Raw genomic sequence first — 14658 nt, 5'->3', positions numbered from 1 at the left:
TATATATATATATATATATATATATATATATATATATATATATATATATATATATATATATATATATATATATATATATATATATATATATATATATATATATATATATATATATATATATATATGTCTATATATACCACAACATGTAGTTTTTACAATTTTATAACGTTCGTGAATCGCCGGTCAACTTGGGTGATCAATTGTCTATATGAAACTTATTTCATTTAATCAAGTCTTAACAAGTTTGATTGCTTAACACGTTGGAAACATTTAGTCATGTAAATATCAATCTCAATTAATATATATAAACATGGAAAAGTTCGGGTCACTACAGTGGAGACCCCTAAGAATGGTCCCTAGTATGATCTGCTGGTTTCCTGCACCATTACCTGTCATAGGAATCATGGAAACCATTTGTAGTGTCCTAACATTCGGTGTACCTTATGTGCTCGCATAATGCTTGTTCTCTTTGTCTGGAGCGCCATAAAATGCACACGACTTGATACAACGCACGTATGTGGCACGCGTGATGCGCATACATTGGGTTATCGTTTATGCGCATCATTACAATCAGTGCGGCAATGAATAACTTCCGATCAATGATTTCTCACATTGTTTTGACTGTAAACACCTCTTCAGCATTTGAGGAAATTACCCATAGATCCATTCTTGTAGAAATATGAACATGAGCTAAATCATTTTGCAACTTTTCTAGCAGATGAAGATTTCTAGCTTCAATATTACTTCAAGACCAAATCCATTGACAATCCTCATTAACCCATTTATCCGCAACAACATCATACTTGTTCACGTCCAAGTGGAATAATCTATTGTAATTTTATGACAAACAATGATTCCCGATCCAAAGGTCATGCCAAAAACGTACACCAGTACCATTACCCATCTCCATTTAAATGATATTTTTGGCACAACATTATCCGAAATAAGTTTATTACAAGTAGCAAAAATCACGCCCCATGGGCTCCTATTGTAACCTTGAGATTGCATAAATACTATCCCATGTATCGCCTTAATAACGTGCACCCATAAGTCATCTGGATTGTTCAAAAACCTCCAGTGCCATTTAAGTAGTAAAACGAGATTAAACGCTTTCGAACTCCGCACATTTAGGCCACACGTTCAAAGGAAGAGAGGACCGAAGTCCATTTAATCCATTCCAAGTCACGTGTAGAGACACTACCTCCCAAAAAATTCGAGAGCGAATCGACTCCAATATTTTTTTATATCTGATTCTCAGCATTTATATAACGACATCAAGTAAATCTCGAGGATACCCATTACCAATTTTAGAAGCGCGAGCCTTCCACCTTAAGAAATCAAATTAATATTCCAAGAACAAAGGTGAATCCAAAATTTTTTCAATCAACATATCACAATTTCTGACCAATTTCATGTTTGCCCCATCCGGAATACCAAGATAATTTGTAGGAAACGATCCAAGATGACAACCCACTTCATTAGCAAAAGAAAGCACTTGTGTCAACTCCAATCCCGAAAATGTGTGATTTGGTTACATAGAGTCTCAAGCCCGAAATAAGGTAGAAAACCTCCAAAATGCAAAGTATATAATGTAACGCATCTCTACGCCATTAAGACATAATAATGATGTCATCAACATATATAAAATGTGAAAGATGGAGGGTGCAGTTGCCTACCCGAATGCCACAAATGTAATTAGTTTGCATCGCTTGATGAAGAGCTAAATGTAGACCCACCATCACGATAATGAAAAGGAATGTTCTGAGAGGATCCCCTTGACATACACTTCATCTGTACAAAACTCCCATGTCAGGCTATCACTAATGATCAAACCAAAATTATTATGGATGAGATAGATTTTAGATTTGAGTCCTTGATTAGTGGAAAAGAGGGGATCGAATGTTTTTCTCCAATAACTGTGCAAACCCCGATTTGAAATCCGGATTTCAAGGGCGTAAAACAATCGATGGTATTGACCTTGTTTAATTGAGATCGAAGAAGTTAATATCCTAGAGAGAAGATTAACTCTGATATCGAACGACATCTCTATCGGAGTTGAATTTATAGTTGGAGAATGCTACAGTAAGAAATTTGGGCAGAGTAACATTAATGCATCTAGTGTTGTTCAATGAATGAATATGTTCGTGTATTTATAGGTGTTATGAGGGAATGATGACGTGGCACATTTCCCTTTCATGGTTATAACAAACTTCACCAGATCCGAGGGGTGATGTGGCACTTGTCCCTTTCATTAGAATAACAAACAGATCCTATCAAATTTACCTAGATTCGTGGGCTGACATGGCGTGCAACTCATTTGTGTTCATTTCGGGATCATGTGTTTGTTCCGGGACTGTTTGCTTGTTCCGGGACAAGGTGCTTTTTTCGGGACAAAGTGTTTGTCCCGGGACTAGACACCTACCTTGGAAAGGTATGGTAATTTTGAGAGAGTGTGATGGATCCGTGTATAGTGTGATAGACGAATATCTTGCTCTTGTTTAGGTAAAAGGATTCTACCTGTTTGTTTCAAGTGCTTCTTCGAGGTATTCTTTTGGTCGGGTAAGTTTGCAACCGATTCCTAAATGATCTTGTATAGATTGTCGGGTGCCCGATGTACTTGGTTCAGTAGGCCTTTACTATGATCATGTGGTTCATAATCTCCTAATGTTTTGTACCCGGCTAAGTGGTGCCGGTAGCCTGCACACTTGTCCGGGTAGGGTGGGCTTTATGTGGCGTCCCAGCCAGCCTTTGTCCGGGACGCTTCTTCCTAGATGTGCACACAAATAACCTTCTGGTCGGGTTATTGAATTGGGGCCGGGAAGGGGTTCTTTGCCCAGGATCGTTCATGCCGGTTATATTCTAGGCGGGATACTGTCAATAATGTGTCTTTTTGATACGGGTCATTATGCGTATCATCAAGTTCCCCTAGTTTGGTAAGGTCAGCTAGGGCATCTGCGTTATCAAACTTAAAGAAATATACCCCACATGGCTGATTTGACGTGCAATTAATGCTTGCTGGATTCTGTCTTAATCATAGTTAAGTCCTTTCGAGAATTTCAATGCACTTTTTGAGTCTTGTGGGGCCTACGTGAGATATTTGTCTTTATAAAAGACCATTGATCTTCACTTAAAATTTTCTAGTTTCAACACTTTTTTCTTTTATAAAAGAGAAAAAGCGCTTTTCTTATTTTGTTTGATCGAATCTTCTATCATCTTTTTCGTTATTTCTTTATTCGTAAATCATGCCTCCCAGACCTGCTAATCCTCTTGATGATGTGTTACGTATTTATAGCAACGTTGATGAGGTGTATCTTAACAGAATCTACTTCTTATGCCCTTGCTTGCGAGATATGCAACTTGTGATACCCAGATGCCAGCAACGTGCTTGTGGTCCTCCTTCGAATATGTGTGTAATCTAATTGAGACCTTTTGAGGTTTCAAATCTTAGGTATCCTTTCACGACATTTTTTATGAAGGTGCTTAATTTTTACGGTCTCAGCGTTGGTAGTTTGCACCCAAATGCCGTTCGTTTCATCGTGCTATTCGAGATGTATTTTAATTGCTTGGGGATGGTGTTAGATTTGAGGATTTTTCAGGAGTATATTTCGCTTGACTTCGTATCGCAATGGGTGGTATACTTTCACAGACAAGGTCGAGTTTCTTGGTGAACTGTTGGTGATCTCAGATGACTGGGTGCAGACGTTTGTTTTTTGAATCGTGCTGATTTCTCAATGAGGGATGCTCAAGCCTACGTGTTTAGGACTGTTGCTGTGCATGTCCTCAACCGCTACCAGAGCTGTCTAGTCATATCGTTGACCAATTGCGTGGGCTGAAGATTCCGCAAATGACATATAATGAGCATATGTTGGTGATGGCCAACGTTAGCAATAACTGGAACAGGTCTGACAGGGTGCCTGTTGCTCGCCGAGGCGGAAGAGGTATTTGTTTACATAGTTCTTCCGTATTTTTCCTCATTTTGGTGTGAAATGACAGTTTGAATTTATGCAGAGTTGACCGTGTCGGAGGTCCTTCGGTCAGCTATCCTGGACGGAATGGTTTTTATAGAAAAAGTGATAGAGAGTAACTCCCTCATCCAGCCGACGTCGGGTTCCGTCTCCCGATGACTCGAAGTCCTCGAATGGTGGGTTAATTCGCCGTACTAGGCGTCAGGTTGAGCCTATTACTGCAATTGTAGGTATGTTTTTGACATGTGTTTTCCGTCTTGTGGTTCTTCAAATATTGCATACTGATTATCCTTTCCGTGTAGGTCGCGCCGGTGTGACTACTGAGGAGACACGTGTGTCTGTTCCCGTGACATGGTTGCTGGAAGGAGCTTTTGCTCGGGGGAGCCGCAACTGAATGTTGACGAGGTGCTGGTGGTTGAAGAAGAGCCGGCTGTAGAAAGAGAGACGGTTCAACGACATCGTCCCCGGCAAGGAACCTGTCATGGAATCAACGGAACCTCGTCCCCGGCTAAAAACATCGACCGGGGAGAATGTTTATGTTTTGCCCCATTATGATGTTGAGTCGTTTCATGATTTCATTCATCGTGCTGCTTCAGACTATCCATTTTTCAAGGAATGCTTGGAGGTGATGGCGTTTACTGCGCTTAAAATGGCGTTAGCTTATCTCTTTCCGGCACAGGCGTGTCATGTACTCTCCCAATTTGCCGTGTTCTCCAAACATCTCGCGGCGGACGAGTTAGACCGTAGTGAGGCCGATGTCCAACGCATTCATGAACACTGTGTATTATTTGAGAACGACAACCGGCGTATTGCGGAGTTGTTGGGTAAAAATGCCCGGCTGGAGAGGGAGCTTGTATCGACGAAAGAGGCGTTGACGGTTTCCCATCTATAGTTGGAAACTTCTCGGGCAGCACTGGAGGCTTCTACGACAGCGTTGATCCGAGAAAGGGAGGTTGTTACCTACCTCTCAGATGATAACAAAAAGCTGTCGGAGTAGGTATTAGCGACTCTGGGCAACCTTACCCGCCTACAATTTGGTATACCCGTGATGTTTGTTCATTTATTGAAGTTGATAGTGCTCCAAATGAATATATATTTAGGCTCAATATCCTTCCAATATGTAAAGCTTTTAGTTGCAATTGTTCTATTTTCAAGTAATAATTGTTTAAATAAATAAGTGCGAAGACAAAAGAAGAAAATGACGATTTGAAGACGCAAATGACCAATAAGCTCAAATGTACAAGATATAATTTAAGTGGTTCAATTTATTGATGAGAAACGTTCAAAAATGACAAGAGTACAAGCCGTGAAATGCAAAGTACAAGATATCTAAGCATACGAAAAGGCGTTCGAAAATCCGGAACCGAGACATGAACCAACTATCAACGTACGACTCAACGGAGCTAATATTACAAGTCAACTATGCACAAGAATATAATATTATATATATATATATATATATATATATATATATATATATATATATATATATATATATATATATATATATATATATATATATATATATATATATATATATATATATATATATATATATATATATATATATATATATATTATATTTATTCAGCAGCCCACGTTTAAATCAATTGGTGAGCTGGAGTGCGAAACTCTACGATCGCGGAGCTCCAAGGCACAAAAGTACCACGATTGCGGAGCTGCCTGGGACAGAATTGCCTATAAAAGCCAACGCATTCGGACGATCAAATGCACTCCTTTTTCTTTCTTTCTCTCTATGTAATATATATTTATAATTATCATTTTAATTTTAATTTAAGTTTAATAATAATTGGGTTACTGTAAGAAATATTTTACGGGTTTTAAAGTCGAAGTTCTTTCCGTGTAACGCTACGCTATTAATCACCACTGTAAGCTATGTTCTTCCTTTTTAAATTAATGTCTCGTAACTAAGTTATTATTATGCTTATTTGAGCCTAAGTAATCGTGATGTTGGGCTAAATATTAAGACGGGGTTATTGGATTTTGTACCATAATTAGGGTTTGGACAAAAGACCGACACTTGTGAATATTTGACTATTGACTATTAATAGGTAGGGGGTATTGTCTAATTGAATGACAACTCGTTGGAACCTGTCGAACCTATCTTCAAATTAGTTAATCTAATAATTATTAAATTGATTACGAATGTTCTATTTAGTGATTTTTATACGGCATCGTTTACAATCATTTAATTAATCAATTGGATTGGGTACTTGATTATTCATTATGGCCAAATGAATAAATTAATGTATCATGGACTAATTAAAACAGGGGTGGATTACATACAAGGATAATTGGTGTAATTGTTAACAAAGTATTAAAACCTTGGATTACACGCAGTCGATAACCTGGTGTAATTATTAACAAAGTATTAAAACCTTGTTATAGTTCGAATCCCTAATTAGTTGGAATATTTGACTTCAGGAATAAGGTTAATTTGACGAGCATTTTATAATTATGACCAATGGACTATTATGGGAAAAACCCAGATAGGTATCAAATAAGCCAGGACAAAGGACAATTAACCCAGAGTAATAAATTAAAATCAAAACGTCAAACATCATGGTTACAGAAGCTTAAATAAGCATAATTCTTTTATCGTATTTCTCATCGTACTTTTAATTACTGTCATTTTATTATTCGCAATTTTATATATCGTCATTGTTATTTATTTTATGCACTTTAATTATTGTCATTTATCTTTACGCTTAAAATATAAAATCGACAAACCGGTCATTAAATGGTAAAACCCGAACTATTTTAGCCCAATACCGAACCCATTACTATTAATCTCCGCAGTCGCGGAGCTACTCAGGAAAAGAACACCGCAGTCAAGGAGCCGTCTCTAACAGGTTAATCTAGTACACATTAATTACATAATTAGGGTTTTAATTTTTAATTATTATTATTTAAAACCTAATTAGGGTTTATATTTAATATTTAGTTTTTAATTAAGTTTGAATTTTAAGTTTTAGTTATTATTATTTACATATTTATATTAATCCTTTTATAAAAAAAAGTAATATAAAAATAATATTTTTATAAAATTTGTATTTTTTATCATTTTAGTTATAATTTGTATTTTTATCATTCGTTATATAGTTTTAAGCTTAGTTTTTGCCGTAGTTACTTTTATATTTCTAAATTTTTAGGCTTTGCCGTAAAACCCTTTAAGTGCTTTTTCTTTAGATTAAGATTTAAGTGCTTTAGAATTTTGTGACGCCGTTTTAAGATTTTAGTGCCTAATTAAGTAATTGTCGTTTTGGATATAGAATTCCTTTTAAGCTTTAATACTTTTAGACGCAAGTTTTAATATTTAGTTTTTATACTTTTAAGTTTCGACGCTTTACTTTCTTTTTATTATTTTTCGACGGTTTGTTTTTCGACGTTTGTATTTCGACCTCTTATTTTTCGACGCGTTTTTTTTTTCATTTCTACTCTCTAGTTTTTAGGACATAGATTTTTATCTTCTTTAAATTTCGATGAAAAATTATTTTAAGCAATTAAATTGATAGACATCCAAAATTTTCTGGTTCGTAGTAATAGTTGGATTTGTTAGTGGCGAGTTGTGGGCTTCCGATTTAAAGGGTCCTGGCTACCTGCTGCATCTATTGGCTATTCGAAACGTGGGCAAAATCAAAAAAGTTTATTAATTTGATAACTTATATAATTTTTATATTTATAACTAATAGGATATTCAGTGAATGCACCGAGCAAAACGTTCACCACCTGTAACTCGATCAAGACATCTAGCCAATATTGTCGCCGTTGATTTTTCTTTAGAATCATCATTTAGTCGAACAAGTACTCCAATTCAAATTTCCGATAATCTATTTTTTGAACCCGACTTCACAATTGAGAACCCGGAGGATATTCAAGGACAATTTCAAGATCCTGAACCACTAATCATTCCTCCTGAACCACACACCGTTAAATCAGAATCTTCTAATGATTCGGATTCAACAAATTAAAAAATGGAAGTAACGGAACCTCAAAGTATGAAAGACCGAATGAGATCCACACGCACGGGCCAAGGTCAAGCCATTATTCGGCCAGATGTTAATGCGCCAGATTATGAAATCAAAGGACAAATCCTACACATGGTAACTAATCAATGCCAATTTAGTGGTACGCCAAAAGAAGATCCAAATGAATATCTTCGAACCTTTAATAGGATATGTACTCTATTCAAAATCAGAGAAGTTGAGGATGAACAGATCTATCTCATGTTGTTTCCCTGGACTTTAAAGGGAGAAGCCAAAGATTGGTTAGAATCGTTACCTGAAGGGGCGATTGATACATGGGATGTCTTAGTTGAAAAATTTCTAAAAAGATTATTTCCGGCATCCAAAGCCGTGAGACTTCAAGGAGAAATTGTTACGTTCGCACAAAAGCCAAATGAAACATTATATGAGGCGTGGACAAGATTCGAGAAGTTGTTGAGAGGATGTCCTCAACACGGTTTAGATACTTATCAAATAGTACAAATATTCTACCAAGGTGTCGACGTTGCTACACGAAAAGACATCGACATAGCAGCTGGTGGTTCCATTATGAAGAAAACCGTAACTGAAGCTCACAAAATCATTGATAATACAGCCTCCCACTCGCATGAGTGGCACCAAGAAAAAGTTATTTTCCGTTCATCTAAAGCGGCTAGAGCCGATTCTAGCCATGACTTTGATTTCGTTTCCGCAAAAATATATGCTTTCGAAAGACGAATGGAAAAGATGAATAAAGATATTCAAGCAATACGAATCAGTTGTGAGCAATGCGGTGGAACACACTTAACAAAAGATTGTCACATTGAGCAAATGATGGAACAACGTGAGAATGTTTCCTACATGAACCAAAGGCCGGGAAATAATTATCAAAATAATTATCAACCGCTAAGGCTAAACTTTAATCGAAATCAAAACATTCTTTACAATCCAAATGGACCCAACAATAACTCGTATAACCAACAAGGTCCGAATAACCAACCAACTCAAAACAACACTTTCAATCAACAAAGACATAGCTTGTATAAACCACCACACCAAACCGAAGAGAAAAAGCCAAATCTGGAAGAAATGATGGCAAAGCTAATGGAATCTCAAACACAATTTATTACATCTCAAACCCAAATAAATGAGAGGTTTGATCAGTCATTAAGAACTCAACAAGCTTTCATTCTGAATCTAGAAAAACACGTAGGTACTCTTGCTAGCATGATGAGTGAGAGGGAACAAGGAAAGCTACCGAGTAATACTGAAGTAAATCCTCGTAATGAGAATGTTAATATGGTGTCAACAAATTCTGAAAAACCATCATCGGAAGATGGGAAGGTTTTAGATGTAAGTAACAATGAAGAAGTTACAACACCACCACCACCCGAGTATGTAAAGCCAGTGGTGGTACCATACAGACCACCCATCTCGTTTCCAAGAAAAGGAGTTGAGTATAAGTAAGTGATAGGTAATAAAACTTGTGATACCTTTGGAAAGAAGAAGAAGAATAAAAAAGTGCAAGAAACAAAAACCATAGAAGTAAACCCAGTGAAGACAGTTCCACCAAAACTTCCACCCAGGTTGGGTGATCCGGGTGAATTTATTGTTCCTTGTCTACTTAGTGATTGTGTCATGTATGATGCACTAGCAGATTTAGGTGCAAGTATAAGTGTTATGCCTCTTTCATTATATAAGAGATTAGGAGTAGGTGAGCTAAGTCCAACGAAAATGAGTGTTAGACTCCTTGATCAAACCATTAGGCAGCCAGTTGGAATTACTGACAACCTACCCGTTCAAGTAGGTAATTTAACCTTTCTAGTTGAATTTATTGTCATTGACATAGAAGAGGACTCAAACATTCCTCTAATTTTAGGTCGACCATTTTTAGCGTCCACCGGGGCGTTATTTGATGTAAGAGAGGGCAGAATGAGACTTAGTAATGATGAAAAATCGATCACCTTTGTGAGTCGGAAGTCTAAATCTCCACCAACCAAAACCGTTGAACCAACAAAAATGATTGGCAAGAACCATATTGTTTTACCAACTACAACGGTAGTGCTTAACAATAATAAAACACCTAAGTGTGGGGAAGATGAAGTAACACCTAATGATGACCTGATAACAAAGAACCCCATTGTTGATACAAAATTAAATGACCCCGTTATTAATAGTTCAATGAAAAAACTTATTAAACGGATTCGCGATGCTAGAACCAAGGGGAACTTTAAGTTATGTAACCGGTTAGTATCCAATCTATCGCCTAAAGAAAAGGTAAAACTAGTTGAAATTGTGGATATTACACATGAATCCGACCAATGGCTTAAAGCAAAAGTCACAGATATGCAAGTTGATTATGGTCCAAGAGAAATTGACGATGAAGTTAATCACAATTTCGACACCACAACTACCTAAGTGTGGGGAGATTCAAATGTTCTAAGAAAAAATGCGGTCTAGAGTTAGTTGTTCTGTTCTCGTGTAGTTCCGAGAATGGAATCCGATTTGTCTTTTCCACTAGCAGACACTAAAGAACTAGTTTTCTCCCCCAATTCTGAATTTTTTTTTGTAGGTTTTGTATAAAATTAATACGCTTTTTAAATTTAAGTTTTGTGTGAATTAAAAAACAAATTTTACTTTATTTCATTAAGTTTAAAAAAATGATTTCTAAAATTCGCCGTAAGTTAAAGACTAGGTCGTAGAACCGAAATTGCTTTACTCGAGGGCGGGACGAAAAATTTTATTATTGATAATGCTAAAAACGAACATATATTTCATAGCATTATTCCCCAAGAAAGACAAGCTTTTAGTTGGAATTGTTCTATTTACAAGTGATATTCGTTTAAATATTAAAAGGTGAAGACAAAAGACAGATTCGACGAATTGAAGACGCAAACGACCAAAAAGCTCAAAAGTACAAAATATAATCAAAGAAGTTCCAATTATTGATAAGAAACGTCTCGAAATTACAAGAGTACAAGATTCAAAACGCAAAGTACAAGATATTAAATTGTACGCAAGGACGTTCGAAAATCCGGAACCGGGACCAGAGTCAACTCTCAATGCTCGACGCAACGGACTAAAAATTACAAGTCAACTATGCACATAAATATAATATAATATTTAAATAATTCTTATAATTATTTATATATTATATAAATAATAAAAATTCGTCGGCAAGAAAGACTCCAAAGTTGGTGAGCTGGAATTTCAAACTCCGCGACTCGCGGAGTTTGAAGGCAGAAAAGGCCGCGAGTCGCGGAGACTCCCTGAACTCAATTCCCTATAAAAGCAAACGAATTCTGATCATTTTAAATATCCATAATCTATCTCTCTCTCAATATATACGTAAATATATATATATATAATTTATATTTTAATTTTAATTTTAATTTTAAATCCTAATAATAAGGGTATGTTAGCGAATGTTGTAAGGGTGTAAGTCGAAATTCTGTCCGTGTAACGCTACGCTATTTTTAATCATTATAAGTTATGTTCAACCTTTTTAATTTAATGTCTCGTAGCTAAGTTATTATTATGCTTATTTAAAACGAAGTAATCATGATGTTGGGCTAATTACTAAAATTGGGTAATTGGGCTTTGTACCATAATTGGGGTTTGGACAAAAGAACGACACTTGTGGAAATTAGACTATGGGCTATTAATGGGCTTTATATTTGTTTAACTAAATGATAGTTTGTTAATTTTAATATAAAGATTTACAATTGGGCGTCCCTATAAATAACCATTTACACTCGATCGGACACGATGGGCGGGGTATTTATATGTACGAATAATCATTCATTTAACCGGACACGGGAATGGATTAATAGTCACTAGAATTATTAAAATAGGGGTGAAATTATGTACAAGGACACTTGGCATAATTGATAACAAAGTATTAAAACCTTGGGTTACACTCAGTCGACATCCTGGTGTAATTATTAAACAAAGTATTAAAATCTTGTTACAGTTTAAGTCCCCAATTAGTTGGAATATTTGACTTCGGGTATAAGAATAATTTGACGAGGACACTCGCACTTTATATTTATGACTGATGGACTGTTATGGACAAAAACCAGACGGACATATTAGATAATCCAGGACAAAGGACAATTAACCCATGGGAATAAAACTAAAATCAACACGTCAAACATCATGATTACGGAAGTTTAAATAAGCATAATTCTTTTATTTCATATTTAATTTCCTTTATTTTATATTTAATTGCACTTCTAATTATCGCATTTTATTTATTGTTATTATATTTAATTGCACTTTTAATTATCGTACTTTTTAATTATTGCAAGTTTATTTTATCGCACTTTTATTATTCGCAATTTCATTATCGTTATTTACTTTACGCTTTAAATTAAGTCTTTTATTTATTTAATATTTTACATTTGGTTTTAACTGTGACTAAAGTTTTAAAATCGATAAACTGGTCATTAAACGATAAAACCCCCCTTTATAATAATAATATTACTTATATATATATTTGTATTTTTATAAAATTAAACTAATATAGCGTTAAGCTTTGATTAAAAGATTTTCCCTGTGGAACGAACCGGACTTACTAAAAACTACACTACTGTACGATTAGGTACACTGCCTATAAGTGTTGTAGCAAGGTTTAAGTATATCCATTCTCTAAATAAATAAATATCTTGTGTAAAATTGTATCGTATTTAATAGTATTTCCTTGTAAAATTTAATAGCTATTTTATATACACCTCGCATAACATCAAGTATTTTTGGCGCCGCTGCCGGGGAACTCGGCGAAACGCTATATTTTTAATTTATTTTTGTATAAATATATTTATATATCATTTTAGAAAAACAATATAAAATTAAAAAAAAAAAAACAAAAACGCGTCGAATTAAATCCTGTACCTGAGTTGAACTTTAGAACCCCGCGACTCGCGGAGTTTTCTTGTTTCGGGCACCGCAACTCGCGGAGCAGCCCTGACACACGTGACAGAAACCCTAATCAGCATTAATTACGGGTTTTATATTTATTAATTAACTTTTAACCCTAATTAGGTTTAATTTTAATATATTAATTAGTTTTACTTTTTATTTAATTTATATATTTATTTAAATTAGTTTAATTAATGTAAAATTAATAGTTTTAATAAATAAATAATATAAAAATAATATTTTTATAAAAATTGTAATTTTTACAACTTTTTGTATATTTTTATATTTTCTCCCTTTTTAATTGTTTTAGCGTAATATTTGTATTTTTCGCTAGTTTTTAGTTTTAAACTTAGTTTTTGCCATAGTTATATTTTTATTTATAGATTTTTAGGTTTTGCCGTAAAATCCCTTAAGTGCTTTTTCTTTAGACTAAGATTTAGGTGCTTTAGAATTTTGCGACGCCTTTTTAAGTTTTAGTTTCTTTTTAAGTTATTGCCATTTGGGATATAGTTTTACTTGTAAGCTTTAACATTTTTTAGACGCCTTTTACCTATGTATAAATTATCATTCCAGTTAGTAATCTCAATTTGCGATTATAATTTTAAGTTAGTGATAGTAATAAGGTTGGGTTAGTCGAGTGTTTTTAAGTTCTATAAGTCACTCTTTTTCTTTCTTATTTTTATTTTTCGATCTTTTTCCGACACGCTCTTTTTCTTTCTTATTTCTCGCTATTCTAGTTTTTAGGACATAGATTTTTTATTCTACTTCTTATCTAAATTTCTTAAAATTACGAAAATTTATTTTAAGTGGTTAAATTGATAGACATCAAAATTTTCTGGTTCGTAGTAATAGTTGGATTTGTACGTGGACCGGGTTATTGGAGCCAAACAGTCCTCAATTATATTGAGACCAAACGAATCCTGCCCCTCTGCTGCATCTTTTGGCTATTCGAAACGTGGGCAAAATCAGAAAAGTCTATTAATTGGATAACTTATATAATTTTTCTTTCCTTTTAAAAACTAATAGGATATTCAGTGAATGCACTGAGCAAGATGTTCACCACCTTTTGTACGTTCACCACCTGTAACTAGATCAAGATATTTAGCAAATATTACCGCCGTTGATTTTTCTTTAGAATAATCATCCAGTCGACCAAGTATTCCAGTTCAAATTTCCGATAATCCATTTTTTGAACCCGACCTCACAATTGAGAATCCGGAGAATATTCAGGGACGATTCATAGATCCTGAACCACTAAACTTTCCTCCGAAACCACCAATCATTCAAACAGAGATTGTTGAGGAACGAACCATTAAATCAGAATCCTCTAGTGATTCCGATTCAACAAATTCAATTATGGAGAATCTGGAACCTTTAAGTATGGAAGACCAAATGAGAGCTAAACGCACTGGCCAAGGTCACGCAATTACTCATCCTGACATTAATGCACCAGATTATGAAATCAAAGGACAAATTCTACACATGGTGACTAATCAATGCCAATTTAGTGGTGCGCCGAAGGAAGATCCAAATGAACATCTTCGTACCTTTAATAGGATCTGCACTCTATTTAAAATCCGAGAAGTGGAGGATGAACAGATATATCTCATGTTATTTCCCTGGACTTTAAAGGGAGAAGCCAAAGATTGGTTGGAATCTTTACCTGAAGGGGCGATTGATACATGGGATGTTTTAGTTGAAAAATTTCTTAAACAATTCTTTCCGGCATCTAAAGCCGTAAGACTTCAAGGAGAAATTGTTACGTTCAC

General features: G+C 35.0%; 1 non-coding gene across 1 annotated transcript; it reads right to left on the bottom strand.

Annotated features, from left to right (window-relative positions):
* Positions 1–8344: 8344 nt before the first annotated feature.
* On the bottom strand, positions 8345–8451 carry LOC139865297 (small nucleolar RNA R71). Its single transcript, XR_011764823.1, has one exon. It is a non-coding gene; the product is annotated as a small nucleolar RNA R71 (small nucleolar RNA).
* Positions 8452–14658: the final 6207 nt, after the last annotated feature.

This window comes from Rutidosis leptorrhynchoides, chromosome 8 (assembly GCF_046630445.1).
Source record: "Rutidosis leptorrhynchoides isolate AG116_Rl617_1_P2 chromosome 8, CSIRO_AGI_Rlap_v1, whole genome shotgun sequence".
NCBI classification, from domain to species: Eukaryota; Viridiplantae; Streptophyta; class Magnoliopsida; order Asterales; family Asteraceae; genus Rutidosis; species Rutidosis leptorrhynchoides.
The sequence above is the reverse complement of the archived record's forward strand: the minus strand, read 5'-3'. Positions and strand labels throughout refer to the sequence as shown.